The 18,976-nt window shown below is 38.2% G+C and overlaps 1 protein-coding gene across 1 annotated transcript in view; it reads right to left on the reverse strand.

The window, feature by feature from the left end:
* LOC132851927 (ankyrin-3-like) overlaps nucleotides 1-13,083 on the reverse strand; it is an 82,871-nt gene extending 69,788 nt beyond the window's left edge. Inside the window, exon 1 of the mRNA XM_060878908.1 lies at nucleotides 13,074-13,083. The gene's annotated coding sequence lies outside the window, so the exon portion shown is untranslated. The remainder of the gene's footprint in view (nucleotides 1-13,073) is intronic.
* Between the last annotated feature and the right edge of the window lie 5,893 nt (nucleotides 13,084-18,976).

Here is an 18,976-nt window from a genome sequence, read left to right on the forward strand (position 1 = left end):
TCTTCAGCTGCAGAAGAAAAAGAGAGGAAGAGAATAGGAAAGACCGGCAGCGGGTAGTAAGGGCAGGTGAGTGTGTCTTAGGTACATCACTGCCCATAATCAATGACATCTACAGTGTCTGACTTTAAAAGAACACACACCCTGGACATCATCTGTTCTGTTCTCATCTACTATGTGGAAAAGGTACAGAGTAATAACAGAAAATGAACAGACTGAAAAATAGCTTCTTTCCCCAAGCAGTCAATTGCTCAAATGCATCCCATGTCCGATCATGAGTCATGCAATAACCCCCTAACTAGGTGCAATAATACTCTACATATTACACCACTACTGCATTATTACACCACTTGCACTACCTCAGTTTATTTATATATTTATTCAGAGGTGGAAAGAGTAATAAAATTTTCGACTCAATTAAAAGTACTGTTACTTCACTCACTCATTCACTCATTTTCTACCGCTTATTCGAACTACCTCGGGTCACGGGGAGCCTGTGCCTATCTCAGGCGTCATTGGGCATCAAGGCAGGATACACCCTGGACGGAGTGCCAACCCATCGCAGGGCACACACACTCTCATTCACTCACGCAATCACACACTAGGGACAATTTTCCAGAGATGCCAATCAACCTACCATGCATGTCTTTGGACCGGGGGAGGAAACCGGAGTACCCGGAGGAAACCCCCGAGGCACGGGGAGAACATGCAAACTCCACACACACAAGGTGGAGGCGGGAATCGAACCCCCAACCCTGGAGGTGTGAGGCCAACGTGCTAACCACTAAGCCACCGTGCCCCCACTGTTACTTCAATTAAATTTTATTTAAGTACAAGTAAAGTTACTGGTCTAAAAATCTACTCAAGTAAGAGTAAAATTGTCTGATTAACTTTTTTAACAGTGGGGGTGGGGTGGGTGGGGTTTCTAGTGTAGTTCAAAAAAGATAAGGGGATATACAGTAAATCTCAAACTGGTTGTTTTTAATTGAAGAAACAACTTTACAAATTAAAGTGCAATAAAAATTAATACCTACTGTACTTACATTTAAGCAGGTGGAAATTTTAATAGGATATCATTAACATTTTAAACTACTTAGAAAAACTAACTAATTTTGGCTACTGATAAAACAAAAAAAAAAGAAACATTTATTAATTTGTTTACTGACTTTTGCAGATTATAAAAAAACATTATTTCAGTAGCAGTTCACGATTTGAGTTTGTGAGTTTTAAAGTTTCTCCTGTTTATCATTTACCATAATCATACAGAAATTACAAATGCAGATTCAGCTCCCACATTGAACAACTCCAGTGATTTCTGCAGTGACAAATCAAAACGTCCCCATTAATTTTCAACCCTGGTGCTAACCAACATTAGCAATGTTTCCCACTGATGCAACGCAACAGTACAACAATTACATAAACTTAAAATATATACTTATATATTATATATATTATAATAATATACTTATTATAAGTATATTATATAAGTATATTATTATTATACAAAAGCTGCCAGGTTTGTCATTTTGGGGAAACATAGCTTACACTGTTGTCTTTCTTGCACTTTAAAGGCAATGTGGTCTTGTAAATAAGTTTGTTTCAGAAGAATTCGACAGCATTTCACTTTAAGCTGGGTCTGCATCATTTGTGTCTGTCTTGTCTGTCTCCACCTTTCTTTCTTGTAAGTTAGCGTGCCACATTTGTTCTCCCACCCATCAATCAATCAATCAATGCAGTAGTTTCCATGGTGCAATAAACTCACTACACCAAATTACTTGCCATCCCCTCCTCATTTATTGAATCTATCAATAAATAAATCTATTGAATCTTGCATACGTGGGCATATTTTCGAACTTAAGTCAAAATTGCAGCAAATAAAGCAGCATGTGGCAGCAATGCACAACATGCTGTGTACTCACGTGCAGACTGGAAAGAGCTAAGTGTTAACTCCTTAAATCAGCATGGTTGCCAGATGCACACAGGAAATCCGAATATGGTCATGGCAATTGGAATCACAAAATACTGTTCTAGAAGCACACCTGCTACATCTGTCTAATAACAAAAACTTGATTTAATAACAAAAAACCTGAAATATTGTTCTGGAGCAACAGGAAGGCAAGGCTAAAGTGTCCCAAGCTACATCCACCGCAGAGAAACAGAGGCAAGCATTATCCACCACTGAGCAGAAAAGCAGAGTGAATCTTGTAGGAAGTCTTGGCATAAGTTAAGGGTCAATGGAATTTGACCACGATCATACAGTAAGATCCGAGATCTGCATCAAGTTGTCATTTCTTCTACTTTATCTTTGCTGATCTTAGTTTTCTTTTATTGCTGTGCGAAATATCTGACAGCCAAGGAGCAGAGGTCTTCCTGGGTTTAACATACAGAAAACAGAGAAACCCCATGGTTGAGGAAAGAGAGGAAAGTGTCTGTGGCTAACTCCAAGGGTAGGGGAAAGAAGGAGTCAGGATCAGGAAGAGATGATCGAGTGCTAAAAGCTACAGTGGAAGGGGAGATAGAGTGGAGGTTCAATCAATCAATCAAAATTTATTTGTATAGCACTTTCATAAAAAATGCCATAAAAAAGTATTACATTAAAAGTTACATTGGGTAAGAGGGTATGATAGGGTATGATAGTGAGAGTGATAGTGAAGTATACCAGGTGATGATCAGATATGTGAAGTGGGGTAGCAGTCATGTGTATAGTTGGGGAAGGACAGATGAAAACCAGATCCAGGACATTTCTGCCCTTATGTGTGGGGAGGCAGCTGTTGAACATAGAGGAGAAGGAATACAGAGGTCAGGAGGCAAAAAGGGTAAAGCTTGTCAGAGGGAAGGTTGAAATTATTAAGCACTATCAAAGCAGTGCTATCAGATCAATAGTAATCTCACATACTAATTATGGTGGCTTGTACAAAGCCAACATACTGTTCTGCTGTTTCTTCTTTTTCTTCTTCCACTTATTATTATTATTACATCATAAAAAAGCCAGCTTTTCATGTAGAAGATAATAATAATAATAATAATAATAATAATAATAATAATAATAATAATAATAATAAAAACAAAATAAAAAATAAAATAATATTTTATTTATAGGTACCTTTCTAGTGTAGTCAAATTCAAACAATATAAAAAAAAATTTCGAACATTTAACCATGAGGACATTTAAGTGCAGCCTAAGATCACATGGAATAAGTACTTCTGAATAAATGTGTTATGGATGTTATCCGGGAGAGAATTCCAGAGACGAGGAGTGGTGTGACTAAATGCTTCAGTAAATATGGTGTTTAAATGGGCAGTGGGTTTAATGAGGATCCTTGATGAGAAAGAGTGGAGTGTGTGTGACGTAGAAGTGTAGAACTGTAAAAGATCTGAGAGGAATAGTGGAGCAAGATTATGAAGTGCTTTAAAGGTGAGAAGAAAAATCTTAAAATCGATACAGTGTTCAATAGAGAGCCAGTGAAGTTTCTGAAGGGAAGGGGTAAAGTAATACATGATGGGAGTTTGGGTTATGATACAGACAGCTCTGAACAAAAGTTCTGAACAAATTTATGTTTTTGAAGATGCTTTTATGGTAAGCCAGATGAAAGTGAATTACAGTAATTGATGCAGGAGGTAACCAGAGCATGTGTAAGAATGGCAGCAGTTTGTGGGGATTAATGCTGTTAATATGTGACTCAAAGGACAGACTAATATTAAAGATGAACCCCAAGTTTCTAACCTAGGCAGAGGGAGAAACTGATGAACCATCAAGTTAGAGACAGGTGGACCTGGACAGAGCTTTAGAACCTACAAGAAGAACCTCAGTCTTATTACTGTTAAGTTTGAGAAAGTTAGAGAAAATCCAAGCATTTATTTAATTTAAACAGTTGATGAGGCAGGAGGGCAGGAGAGCAGAGTCAGGTTTTGTGGACATATAAAGTTGTGTGTCATCTGCATAACAATTGAAATATATAACAAATTTCCTAAAAAGTTTACCTAGAGGGTGAAGATACATTAAGAACAGAAGAGGGCCTAAGACAGAATCTTGGAGGACACAACTGCTGACAGGGAACGACTGAGAATGGAAATGTTTTATTGAAAAAACTGAATACGGTCAGAGAGGTATGAAGTTAACCAAGTCAGTGGTGTACCAGTAATGCCACAGCAGCTAAACGGTTTAATAAAATACTGTGCAAAACAGTATTAAATCCTGCACTCAAATCTAACAGGACAAGAATGGTTAAGAGTCCAGCATCAGCAGCCATCAGGAGATCATTAGTGACCTTTACTACAGAAGGCCTGAGTCTACATCCAAGAGAGCTGAGCTACGTCCCCAGCCAAAAAATAGGTACAGAAGTTTGTGTAAAGACATCAACCATCTTAACAGCAGAAGAGTTAATAATCACCCCATATTAAAGAAAATGAGCACTGTGAATGGTTAAGAAATAGGAGGCTGGACAACCAGCCTTGTCCAGAAACCACTTGACCAGAAATGAATCATCAGCTGCAAACATATAACGACCCTAAAGTACAAGCATTAATTAGGGTACGTGTGGCCCTGCAAGTATATGTACAAGATGAAGATGACACATACAAGCAAGCAGAATGGTCCAAAAGTACACAACATATGGAACAAAATACCAAATACTATTAACTACTAAGAGAATTGAGAGAATCATTATTAAACTGGAAAAGAATTAATTTTTACTAATTAAGAAGGTTGAAACAGAGAGAAGTTGTCAGAAGTTGTCATTATACTAATAGTAGAGAAGTTGTCACTTCTGAGAAGTTGACAGAAGTTGTCACCCTAACCCTAACCCTAACCCTGAAACAGAGAGAAGTCTTAGGATAGTTAGGCGGGAATCAAGGTAGTGACAAACAGTCCAGAAATTAATGTCACAGAGAAAAAAGACTAGGCAGGATAAACAGTACGTCAAAATCATAGACAGTCCAGTAATCCGATATTTTGGTGAGCAGAGCAATGCAGGGAGAGCTACAGCTAGCATCATGAAAACAGTTCAAATATCCAAAACGGGGTAATGCAGGGTAGGCAGAAAACAGAGTGAATAAACATTCCAATAATCCAGAGCACAGGCAACAGAGTAATGCAGGGCAGGAAAAAAACAGAGTAAATAAGCAGTCCAATAATCCAGTACACGGGCATACAGAGCAATGCTAGGCAGGCAGAGATCAGCAACAGGGAACAAAAAGGGTCAAACCAGGCAGCGTGTCATACAGCAGGCAGAATCAGAGTCCAGAAACAGGCAGATACAAAATCAGGCAGAGCAGGAACTGGAACAGTGGCAGTATGACTTAAGTCTATGCAGACTGGGAAGACCATCTGGCAAAGAACCATGTATAGGCAGTGTGCCTATATAGTGCCTGGTCACATAAAATGGCCACCACCCCAGAAGTGAAAATCTAAGATGGCCACCAACCCATAAGTGACGTCACTGAGAGCCTGGGCCAATGAAATTTTCATGCACTAGAAATTTGAAAGGCGGCCTCAGCCAGGACAGAAAGCAGAGCTGCACCTTCATTGAGGTTGGATAAAAAGGGTAATGCAGAACAATTGATGAGTGGTGTCTTCCAGAAAACCAGAAGCAACATCCTCAGCCAGAAAAGGAAGTACAGCAACATCCCTAATGTAGCAGGATATGGGGTTATCATCCTCCACCAGACAGGAGCAGAGAAACAGGAAACAAAGTGGCATTCTCTGCAGGAACAGGAAATGAGGCAAATGACCAAATAGTTGGGCATGATGTCCTCAAAGATTTACACAAGCAGTCAGTTAGGCCAGATCCTAAGGGGCCTATCTTTGCTCTAACATGCCGGGTCTGTAAATGGCTGAAGTTGCCTCCACAGGTGGAATCCAAAGGCCAGGGGTCTAATTTTAAAGCGTGCTTACGCACAAAACGGGGCTGGAAACGTACGTACGCCAGTTCCCATGCAAAGGTTGTGATCTATAAAAAACAAACTTGACGGAAAATGTGCGCACCTTTAAGCAAACTTTGAGACGTGCTCAAAGTTCAAAGTTCTGCAGTTCAAAGAACTGCAGAACATGGTGTAAAAACGAAATATTTTACTTAATATACATATATCATAAAATGCCAAAGTCTGCAAATACAGTCATGAAACACAATCGCTACTCATCATCGGTCCTAACTATTACGGTGTTCATTACAAAGCCGTCATGAAGAAGCATGTGTTCACTATAACATTTTTGTCTTAAATTCTAACCCCACTAATTAATTCTGTGATGTTGTCAAGGTGTTAATGATCAGTCTAATTGCTAGAAACATATACATCCGGTGACCCGGGTATGTAATGCTTCATGATGGCACTGCTGGCACTGTTGGAGGATTACGCCAATGGCAGAATAAGGAGAGAACGAGTTTTCAGGGACCATGATGATGACTGGCTAATATGCCGATTTAGATTCCCTAGAGCTGTGCTCTTGGATCTATGTGCTGAATTGGGTCCAGTATTAAAGAGGGCAACACGCCGGAACCATGCCATCCCAGTCCAAATACAAGTCCTCACCACTCTGGGGTTCTTGGCAACCGGCTGTTTCCAGCGGGAATTGGCAGACAGGTAAATTATTTATATTAAAAAAATATAAGTAATCCTCAACTTTGCCTTTTTGTATATGAAATAATTCTATTGGAATCTATCATCTCACCCTATAGGTCTGGTAATGTATATCACAGCCGTCCGTGAGTGCCATAATATCTGTCGTTTTGAATGGTATACCTAATATGGGTAGTCGATACGTCAGGTTCCCCTACACTGTGCGGGATGCAATCAATTAAAATGCAATTTGCAGCAATGTCTGGTTTCCCAAATGTAATCGGCGCAATTGACTGCGCTCATGTTGCTATAAGGGCACCATCTGAAAAAGAATTTGCTTATGTTAATAGAAAGCATGTGCATTCTATTAATGTGCAAATCATATGTGACTCCAACACGACCCTCACAAACATTGTGGCTGGCCTGAACGCTGGCCTGGTTCAACACATGATTCCTTTATCTTGATAACAGTGTAGGGAACAGACTAAATGCAGGCGCAGTACGTGATGGCTGGCTTCTTGGTGAGTTTAACAATATTAAAAAGTAGCAACTGTAACAATTTTGTTTTTAACATAATTATAACAATGTTGCTTTTAATATGATTATAACCTGCAGGTGACAGTGGCTACCCCCTGAGACGCTGGCTCCTCACACCATTTTTAAACACGCAGAGCGCAGAGGAAACTCATTATAATGAGGTCCACTCTCGTGCCCGCGCAGTTGTGGAGCGTGTAATGTGCGTGTAAAAATAGGCGTGTACAGGGCGCGATATGAGGCTGGTTCACGTACGCACATCTGCGGGAACATTGCTTACAGGTTTGCGTATGCACGGTTTTATAAATCGGAATTTTTTTTGGATCTTTGTCACTCTTCAAAAGAAGAGCTATCGAAGCTTGGGTCATAGTAGTTGGGAGCAAACCATTTTCCAAGGATTCATTAAATACTGACAGAAGTAGAGGTGCTAATTTATTAACAAATTTTTTGAAAAACTCAATAGGATACCTATCAGGTCCCGGGGCTTTATTGGACTGCATCGCTTTAATCGAGAATTTTATTTCTTCAAGGGAGAGTGGGGCATCTAGTTCTTGTACTGTACACGGTCAGAATCAATGGTTGGGTTTTTAAGGTTGTCTAAAAACTGATTCATAATAGCAGTATCAGACGGAAATTCAGATTTTTACAAAGAGGTATAAAACGATTTGAACGTGGCATTAATTTCTACTGGGTCTGTAACAATTACATTAACATTATTATTAATTTTAGGTATCAAACGTGAGGCGGATTGACGTTTCAATTGGTGAGCCAATAGTCGATTCGCTTTATCCCCATGTTCATAGTAAGTGCCGTGTGTCTGCAATAACAATCGCTCTACTTCCCTAGTGGAGACAAGATCAAATTCTGTCTTAAGGTTAAGACGTTTCTTAAACAGTTCTGGGGAGGGATTGGATGCACACTCTTGGTCAAGGATACCAATAGCAGAAGTGAGTTCTGTAAGCTTGGCCTTATGTTTTTTATTATAATGAGAGGAGTATGAAATAATCTGCCCCCTAAGGAAAGCCTTAAGTAACTCCCAAAGTAAAGATGATGATGTAAGTTCGTTCTGATTAAACAGGAGAAACTCATCAATAGAATTAGCCAGAAATTCACATTTGTTATCTGCCAACAATAGAGAATTAAATCTCTAAAGGGGGGGAGTAGATCTCTCTGTGGACAGCTGAATATCCAGAAATAGTGGTGCATGATCTGATATTAAAATACTTGAATAATCAACGGCAGCAACAGACGAGTTCAAGCTGTTACAGTATCTATGAAGAAATAATCTATTCTTGAGTATGATTGGTGAACCTGAGAAAAAAAGGAGATTTTTATAATTAAAGGATTACGAACTCTCCAAGGGTCAACCAACCCATTCTGATTAATAAAGAAAAGAAAAGGATTCAGTCAGAAAAAGATTTTGACATAGCTGACTGAGATATTGGTCATGAACTAGATCTATCTAGCACTGGGTCAAGTACACAATTCAAATCACCTCCAAAAATCAACAAATGAGAATTAAAATGAGGTATGTTACTAAGTAATCTGTTGGCGAATTCAACATCATCAAAATTGCGTGCATAGACATTTACCAGCAGCACCTTTGTTTGCATTAACATGCCTACAACCATAAGGTATCTGCCATTTCTATCAGCAATAACATCGGTAGGTAGAAACTGAATATTTTTACTGACAGTAACTCCTCTTGATTTAGAGTTGAGGTTAGAATGAAAGACATGCCCTATCCAAGAAGCCTGCAGCCTACAATGATCTTTAGATCTGAGATGAGTTTCTTGCAAAAACACTATGTCGGAATTAAGCCGTTTCAAATGGCTAAAAACTTTACCATGTTTAGATGGGCTACTCATGCCACGTATATTCCAGCTAATGAAACGAACAGATGGGCCTACACCAGGATTACCGGAATTCGACTTAACACTACTCATTTAAGTGCACATGAATAGTACCAAATGGCCAGGACCCCCCCAACACACATCCCCCCCACATACACACACACACACACAGACCCATGAACATAAACACACTCTGAAGAGAAAAAAGAAGAAAAAAGTCCCCAAAAGGGAGACAACTATACAAAAACAAGAGAGAAAAAACATTGATGCCATGGGATTGTGACATCAACTCGGAATAGCCTGAGACTAAGCTGCAGTAGAGAGATAGAGAACTCACACAGAGTCTTAATACTGAACAGTAGGCAATTCTATTAACAGGTACACATGTTGCTTCAAGCCTCCCTGAACACATTCTGGTTGGCTCAGATGAAATAAGGGATAAAGTTGCTATGATCAGTCAGTTAAATAAACACTATCTGTGCTGGGTCTGCATTTGACAGTTCAAATGTAAATGCACCTGTCCCATGTTCTGCCACCACTGCAACTGATAGTAATCTGGATTTGTTTGATTTTAAAACTATTTCAGTTGTGCAAGTTAGTGAAGCTCTGAAAGGCATTGACCAGAAAAAAATCTGCAGGTCCTGACAATCTGGATCCTTATCTCCTGAAGGTGGAAGTAGATGTTAGTGCTGAGCCTATTACTCACATTTTTAATTTGAGTCTTATGTCCAATTCAATACCCCAAATCTGGAAAGCTGCTTATGTTCTCCCCTTATTTAAAGGTGGGGATTCCTCAGAGCTAAACAATTACCATCCGATTATCAAACTCTCAATCCTGGCTAAGATCTTTGAATCGCAGGTAAATTTACAGGTCAAACAGTTCTTACTTGATAATAATATTTTAAACAATTTTCAATCTGGTTTTAGAACTGGCCACAGTACTATTACTGCTGCTATGGTGGTAATAAATTATCCTATTTGTGCCTTGGATATAAAACAACATTGCGCTGCTTTATTTGTAGATCTATCAAAAGCGTTTGATTCCGTAGATCATAAATTGTTAGGGATGTGGGTTTCAGTCCTAATGCTGTTAAATGGTTTAGAAACTATTTTGTAGATAGAATTCAGTGTGTCTATGCAGAGGGCCATAAATCTGAGTTTCTTGGGATATGTAAAGGGGTCCCTCAGGGGTCTATTTTGGGACCTATTCTGTTCTCTATTTTTATAAATGATTTAGGTAAGGACGCTGAAACAAAAGTACACTTTTATGCTGATGACACTGTCATTTATACATATGCTCCTTCCATAGCACAGGCTGTGCAAGAGCTTCAGACTGCATTTTAATCATTACAAACTGCTCTGTTCAATTTAAAATTGGTCTTAAATCCTAAGAAACCTAAGTACATGGTCTTTTCAAAAACTCGCCCACAGCTGCTTGATGATCTTAGCATTTTTAAGTTTGATGGTAATTCCATTGAAAGGGTACCCACGTACAAGTACTTGGGTATATGGATAGACGACAAACTTTTATTTAATGTACATATTGCTAATTTAGTTAAGAAGCTCAAAATAAAGATTGGCTTTTATTTTAGAAATAAATCTAGTTTTACATTTAATGCCAAAAAAACTTGTGGAAGCTACTTTTCTGTCTGTGATTGATTATGGTGACATATTATATATGCACGCAGCCTCCTCCATCTTATGGAGCCTTGATTCAGTGTATCATTCATCTCTACGCTTTATTACAAATGCAAAGTCCCTTACTCACCATTGTATTCTTTATGATCTGGTGGGTTGGACATCACTGACCACTCGCAGAAAACAGCATTGGTATATTTTTATATATAAAGCCATGCTAGGTAAACTTCCAGCTTACCTCTGTACCCTCCTCTGTCTCAATTCTGCTAGTTATCAGCTACGCTCTTCCAAGTGGTTGCTTTTTAATGTACCCAGGGTTTGGACAGATTTGGGGAAAACTGCATTTTTATACTATGCACCATGGGCATGAAATAACTTGCAAAAAGATCTTAAATTAGAAACGTGTATATCAATAAATACATTTAAGACCATCATACAAAATGTGGTAAAGGAGACATGTAGTTGTTTTTCTTGAGAAGTCCTTGTATTTGTATGATTGTATGTATGTATGTATGTATGTATGTATGTATGTTTTTACTATGTTGTGTTTATGTATGGCTGCTACCTTGGCCAGGTCTCTCTTGTAAAAGAGATTTTTGATCTCAATGAGACTTTCTGGTAAAATAAAGGTAAATAAATAAATTCCTGGAAATAAGGGGATTTCAGAAAACAGGATATTAGGTCACAGAAGAGGCGTATGAGAAGAGGCGCATTTAAGTGAATAGGAGGGGCTTCTGGTACAACTCTGAGAAATAATGGGCAATGTAATGTTAATTTACAACTTTCAGGCAATGTAAATTAAAAGAGGAGGTGCCCAGAGGCATCAGGGTATATATGATGGGGATTTTCCTGGGGATTTTAGACCAAGTACATGTGTATGAGTTGATTGCATCAGGCTGTTTGTATTTTCGTTAAGCTCAATAAATTTATTGGCAGATTGATTGCAATACAGACGTTTGCTCCTTCTCATCCAGGTCAGAAGAGTCTCTTCATTGTTTTATTCTTAATCTATTTTAGTTAGTTTTTTCTTAGCAGAGTGTATGTCGTCGGGCACATGACACTCAAAAAGGTTTGGTACCATCTTCAGAAATTGCATTAGCTGTTACAAAATACTTAAAATATTCTTTGTACAAACTACATTGCTGACACTCATAAAAAGGAGTCTTGTTACCAAAGACTACTACAATACTGTTATTTAGAAGCTGTCAGTAGTCAATAAAATCATTGTTATTTGTCCCACTTTTTTCTAAAACATCCAGGTTTGTTGTTGTTCCTGCAAGTTTGCAACAAGAGCACTGTGTTTTAGGTTTTTTCTTCACAGAATATGCAGAAATAAGAGACTAAGCTGTTAAGCTTGGATCATGTGCACCTGTAGTTTTTCTGCTCCATTAATTCTTCTCTCTTTCCTCTCAGAACTCCAGAAACATACTATAAAACAGTGCATTATGGGGAATGTAATTAGATCAACATTAACCAAATACACAACACTGATAGTGAAAGTTGGGTCTTGGGGTATGACTTAATTACTTAATTAAATCCTGTATTACTTAATCTTTGAGAGTTTTTGTGATTTAGCCTAGTGTTATTTAATAGACATTGAATATATATTTTAATTTACCATAATATCACGTTCCTTTCTCTGCAATCAGCATTATATAGACTCAGTCCTAATAGTTTCGGATAGGCTTTATTACTTTTAATATGATGAAATAGTTTTCGTTTGCAGTCAGCAGAAAATATGCCAACACCTTAAAGATTTTAATGATACACTGAACCGCAATTGCATTCGCGCATGCGCACGCATATTCCAAATAGCAGATAGCGTGAATTAGCTGTTTTCCAAGTGCTAATGACCTCAGTACATGATCTCATGATTTTTCCGGTAGATCAAACGGCATTTTCGACGCCCCCTGGCAAATGAGCTACCGTAGACCGTAATACTTATGCAAACGCGTAGTCCATAGAGCAGACCGCCCGGGCATTTCTCACGTGCAGATGGCTTGACCGCAGTGCGTGACCGCGGGTTACATTTAACCGTGAACTGTGAATTGAAACAATATTTAAACTGAAATGCTTTGATACAAAAACCACTGAATGCATACCAGTTAAAACACTTCAGAAATGCGTTCGATCAAAATTCGCTTGGTTTATAGTTCATTCGGTCATTCAAAGAATCTTTCTTCCCACCACTTTGTAAATCAGCACCATGCCTGTGGTGTCCCCTGTTATTTATTTCTACAGTGAACCCCGGAACTCGTGTTGTTTTGGGTCCTTTCCACTTTCTAATTCAGTCAGTTGAACAATGTTTTAAACTCATGGTATCTTAAGTATGTAACTTAGTGAACCAGCATTAATGTATCCAATGAGAGAGATTTACGCACTTATGTACGTCGCTCTGCATAAGGGCTTCTGCCAAATGCTGTAAATGTAAATTCTTGTGTGTTTCAGGCGAAAGTGGAGGTATGGAGCAGTATTTATGGAGCAGGGGGTGTTTACCTGGCAGATCGCGCTCCTGGGTTGAATTCCATGTAGCCCTCCTGCGGCAGTGAAGTCACCCGTCTTCTTCAGGTCCTGTGGCCTCTGATATTTATCCGCCACATCGTTATATAAAGTATCAGCATGAGTTATACAATAAGGGACATCAACTCACACGCATACGGAATATCGAGTCTTGCCGGTGTTCTAGTCGTAGCTACTATTTCATTAATAGTTTTAACATCACCATGTCCTGTTAAAATACGTTATCTTGAGGTTGTTTTTTTAATGGAGATCAGCATAGTAATATAAATAAGAACAAAGCCTGTGATGTGCATGTTCCTAACAATCCTAAGCCGTTTCCAATGACCCTTCGTGCTGGCTTCTAGTTGTAATGGTCGAGGATAAACTCCTGTCCACATTAGGCTATGCAGTTCATAATGAAAACAGTACAGAAAATTTCTCCCGCAGCTCTCTCTCTCTCTCTCTCTCTCTCTCTCTCTCTCTCTCTCTGCGGCACGTCCCCCTCCCTTTCCCTCACCGGCTTATTGCTTCTCCGCAAGGTAGGCTACAGACTGTCCTGTATAAGTTATAGACAAATGACGAGACGGATATTTATATTGAATTATACTTCACATATGACTGGCATTAGAGGATCTAATTTACGATAAGTCCCATCCCAGTTTAGGACTTCCTGGGCAGCTTACAGCGCTCACTCTAATACACCGCAATACAGTACCATGGACAGAATCCTCGCCAAGAAATGAATCATCCTGTTCTGAATTATCGCTTTGGTGAGCTTTTTAAAATTTCCACTAAATTCTGTCTGCGGCAAATTGATCTTTATTTCCACTCGAAAACACCAGAAACTGTTGAACTACAAAGTAGGACCGTGTCCAGGTCTCATAATGCTAGTGACAGGGGCACACGAACATATCCACACTGACAGGAAGATTATAGGATTATTGCACATATGCCGGCACGCGTCGGAATCGCGAGTAAATATGAATCTGGGCTCGGATTTCATTTCCACTTCCCAGAGTAAAATGACTAGTTTTGGATCGTATGTTATTTAATTTCGGTTGTGTTTAACGGCACATAAATAAAAACCCCATCGTGGACAGGTTCACACGAGGACAAAAGTGTTGGCACCCTTCCATTAAAGAAAAAAAAACAATGGGCACTGAAATAAATTGAAACCGTCAACAATAAATACAAATGTCTGCCTATTTAAAGGGTGAAAAGTGGTCACTGTGCTGTCTGGTATGATGGTGTGCACCACAGTGAGCATGGACCACAGAAAGATAAGGAGAAAGTTGTCTCAGGAGATTAGATGGAAAATTATACACAAGCATATCAAAGGTAACTCCTATAAAACCACTTGATGTTCCTGTGACTACAGTTGCACATATTAATATGTCCACTGGACTGTAGCCAACCTCCCTGGATGTGGCCACAAGAGGAAAATTGATGACTAATTGAAGAGACATATAATACAAATAGTAAACAAAGAGCCCAGAACAACTTCCAAAGAGATTAGAGGGGAACTCCAAGGTGAAGATACATCAGTGTCAGATTGCAACATTCTTCACTGTCTGTGCCACAGTAGACTTAATGGGGAAGACGACCAAAGAGGACTCCACTGTTGAAAGGAAATCATAAAAAAGCAAGACTGGAATTGGCCAAAATGTGTATTGACAAGTCACAAAGCTTCTGGCAGAAAGTCTTTTGGAAAGATGAGACAAAACTGGAGCTTTTTGGAAATTCGCATCAGCTGTATGTTCACAGATGCAAAAATGAAGCATACTAAGAAACTAGTACCTATTGTGAAACATGGAGGGGGCTCGGTTATGTTCTCGGGCTTGTTTGGTGCATCGTTGCAGGGAACAATGAAATCTCAGGAATATCAAGACCTTCTGGAGCGAAATGTGCTGTCCAGTGTCAGAAAGCTTGGTATTCTCATGGGTCAATAATGACTCAAAACACACAGTTAAAAACACCCAAGAATAGCTACAGTAAAAACAAAACACTGGACAATTTTGAAGTAAAGCAAAAAAAAATAAAATAAAATAAAAAAAATAACAATCTCAAGATAGACAAATCTTTGGAATATGAAAGTAAGTAATAGTTTGAATTTCCTGTTTTTTTTTTTTTTTTTTTGTGAGATATGTCTGGTTGGATTCTGTATGTGCTTTTACATGTAATTCAAAACGTAGGCCTGTAACAACTGTTAGTTGTTGCTGCTATTTGCTGTTCTGCTCTGCTGTCATTGTTATCATTTTATTTATATTATAATAACTATAGAAATAATAAATAATATAATACAATTTTTTTTCTGTTAAGGAGGCCAGTCAGAAGGAAGAAATGAATAGCTGACTAATATCTTTAATCGGTCCTTAATTAAAACTGTTGATTAACTTCCTGTTCATGGTCATTTTTACTAGTGTGGTCACTGGTCCGGACTTTGGTATTTGTCAGGGGTCTATATGATAACATTGCCTATAACAACCCTATTTTGGTGCCGCAAATATATTGTACAACTTGCAAGATATTTGAGCCCCCACAGTTGTGAACCTGCCAGAGCCAGAAGCGTGGGTCAAGGTGAAGGTGGACAAGAAATATTGGATTGCTTCCACTGGCACAGCATTTTGCACTACAACAAACTGTGAATAAAAGTGTTATAGCTTATTAGGCATATATAAAATATTATGTAATTTGCATAATTTCACATATTGATATTACTGTGGCATGCATACAATTGTGATCTTCTGGGAGAGATTATTTTTCAAATAAATAAATTAAGATGTGGATCATTAACAGAGGTGTCAAGTAACGAAGTACAAATACTTCGTTACCTTACTTAAGTAGAAATTTTGAGTATCTATACTTTAATGGAGTAATTATTTTTTAGCAGACTTTTTACTTCTACTCCTTACATTTTCACGCAATTATCTGTACATTCTACTACTTTCATTTTAATAATAGCCTCGTTACTCCTATTTCATTCCAGCTTGTCATCATTCAAAAAAAGCCTATCAAGATAAATCGCGGCATCCGGATAGAGTGAATTTGGTTGGATGGGAAGTATAAACATATACCATTCCGAGACACTATTGGTTTGTATGCAAACCATCGCACCTGCACATGACACAAATCATGTCACACTTCAGTTACCCCAACGCTGGACATAGCAGACGGAGCCAAGTACGAAGATGTCCGTGGCAGAGGTTCAAAACTCAATGTCTCAACAACTAAGCACCAGCACCAGCAAGGAAGTTGGTAGCCTGGAAGACCAACTAACCCTAACCCTTATACATCCCTGGCCGGACCTGGAAGAATTGTTTGAAATGGTTGGATGGAGAAATAAGTCATTACGCATGCACTGTAAGCTACCCAAATACCACAAGCTAATGGCTATCAAAAACTCGCCGTCTAATTTAAAAAAGCATATTCAGATGAGCTGAAATTTTGTTATTATCAGTCAATTATTAACAAATTTGAAATTCGACTTTAGCCAAATGTTATCTGAGCTTAAATTATTGCTAAATTTGTAAGTTAATTGTGCAAAGCTATAGTTTTTTTTTATTATCAGTCGATTATTGACAATATTGTATTCACCTAGTAATGTACTAAAAATGATAAATTTGCGATGTTTGCTATGGCAAACTTGGGTACATGACAATGTTTTGCTTGCTACCAGTAGGCTGATTCAACATTGCAAACTAGTTTGGTGAAAACACTTTAACCAAATGTTATCTGAGCTTATATTGTTACTATATGCAATATTTGTAAGTTAATTGTGCAAAGCTATAATCTACAGCTGGTTGATAAGTTATGTACTAAATATAGTCTGAATATAGTGTATGAGAGTGCACGTGCCTGTATGGGGCAGGACCTATGGGTCCTTGTAAAGAGATAATAGGCCCAAATATTAGCCAAATGCTGTTTAAAATGATTTTACTGCTAATTTTCAGTCATGTCAGCAGCTGTTTGTGGTCCTAAAACAGCTTTAAAGGGATAGTTCACCCAAAAACGAAAAAAATTCTGTCATCATTTTCTCATCCTCATGTTGTTCTAAACCTGTATGATTTTTTTCTTTTGATGAACACAAAAGAAGATATTTTGATAAATGATGGTAAGCACACAGCTGATAGTAACCATTGACTTCCATTGTATTTGTTTTCCTACTATGATGTCAATGGTTACAGTCAGCTGTGTGCTTACCATCATTTATCCAAATATCTTCTTTTGTGTTCATCAGAAAAAAGTAATTCATACAGATATAGAACAATATAAGGATGAGAAAATGATGACAGGATTTTAATTTTTGGGTGAACTATCCCTTTGATGTGTGTAATTTCTATGGAGACAGTGAAATAAGTTTAAGTTTTTTCTTTAAAGAGAAATTTAATGACACACACACACACACACACACACACTACCCAATTACAATACTGTCATATGGTCTAAATTGTCCTGATTTTTGTTTTTATTCCACAGGCCTTGACTACATGAGAAACCACTTGGACTGTCAAGCCGAGAATCACATCAGTGAGGGCTCCCAATCATCTGAGGAAGAGGACTTCTTATCCTCCTTGAAGAAGACCAGCCCTCTTGAAATGACCCAGCAGTTGGATGCGTACCTGGGGTGCCCTGGAGACACAGTAGAGGTACTGAAGTCCTTCCCAGCTGTGTGCCAGCTATCACTTAAACTATCACTTATGGCACTCCCTGCCTCAGCAGCCTGTGAAAGACTGTTTAGCGTTGCTAATCAAAGAACTTTGAGAACCAGCTGTTTTTGCTGCTGAACAAAGCCTATTGGTAACTCTTTGTCGCATGTTCTGTGCTTAACTGATGTTGATTATCCTGTTGTTGTTTGAGTCCAATGTGTTTGTTTCAATAAAGGTTGTTGATGACATGCCTCTGAAGTTTGACTTTTTCCACCATTACAATACTTATAGCCAACTAGTCATATCTTCCGCTCCATGAAACACAGCTCAGTAGTACACATATATGGTTATTTAATGTATTTGCATTGTACTAAAATGGGTTCTTTTTCAATGGGCATATATAGTATGCGGCTGAAACAGGTAGCCTAGTGCATCCCAAATTTTTCAACATTATCATTTTAATATAACATTATAGTCATTATGGCCTTTAGAAATATGTTTTTTGAGGAGGTATGGTAGTGCACAATAGACCCCTGTGGCACAGCCTAAGCTTTTGTCCTTAATGGCATTTTTTCCTTGCATTACTTTTACTTTAAGTAGTTTTGAAACCAGTACTTTTACACTTTTACTTGAGTAAAAAGCTTGAGTTGATACTTTAACCCTAGTATCTATACTTCTACCTGGTAGAAGTATAGTAATGAATTTGAATACTATTGACACCACTGATCATAAATGACAATGATTAAAAATGGCCACAAAATCAGTATATTTCTTTCCAGAAAGCACTGGATGAAAGAGAGAACAGAATTGTCATGTCTTGTTAAAAGTTAGACAAAAGTTATTGAAAGTGATTCCCAAGATCAACTGTGCAAACTAAATAGGCAGAACTCACAATGTGTCAAATACTGATAAAGAGTAAAGTTGAGACATCGCTTAGGTTAGGCTGATCTGGTTCAGTCTCATCAGTCTTGGTTGCTTTAGATAATATAAAAGGCAAATGGGTGAGCCAAAGGGATGGCGAAATATCTATTGATGGAAAAAAGAGAGTTAGATCAATCAGAATTTGCTAAATGGAGAAGGGAAATATGTCCTGTTCTTAAGATCATGCACTATGGTCAGCTCTCCAGTATTTAATTCATTGCTAAGGTAATATTGTAAAAAAGATTCTTTCTGATGCTGAGAAGTTTTAAGATTCCTTACTTATACTTAAACATAAGTGTGAAACTGGAAGTTTCATTTATCTTTTGCTCTAAA

Source organism: Tachysurus vachellii, chromosome 10 (assembly GCF_030014155.1).
Source record: "Tachysurus vachellii isolate PV-2020 chromosome 10, HZAU_Pvac_v1, whole genome shotgun sequence".
Lineage (NCBI taxonomy): Eukaryota > Metazoa > Chordata > Actinopteri > Siluriformes > Bagridae > Tachysurus > Tachysurus vachellii.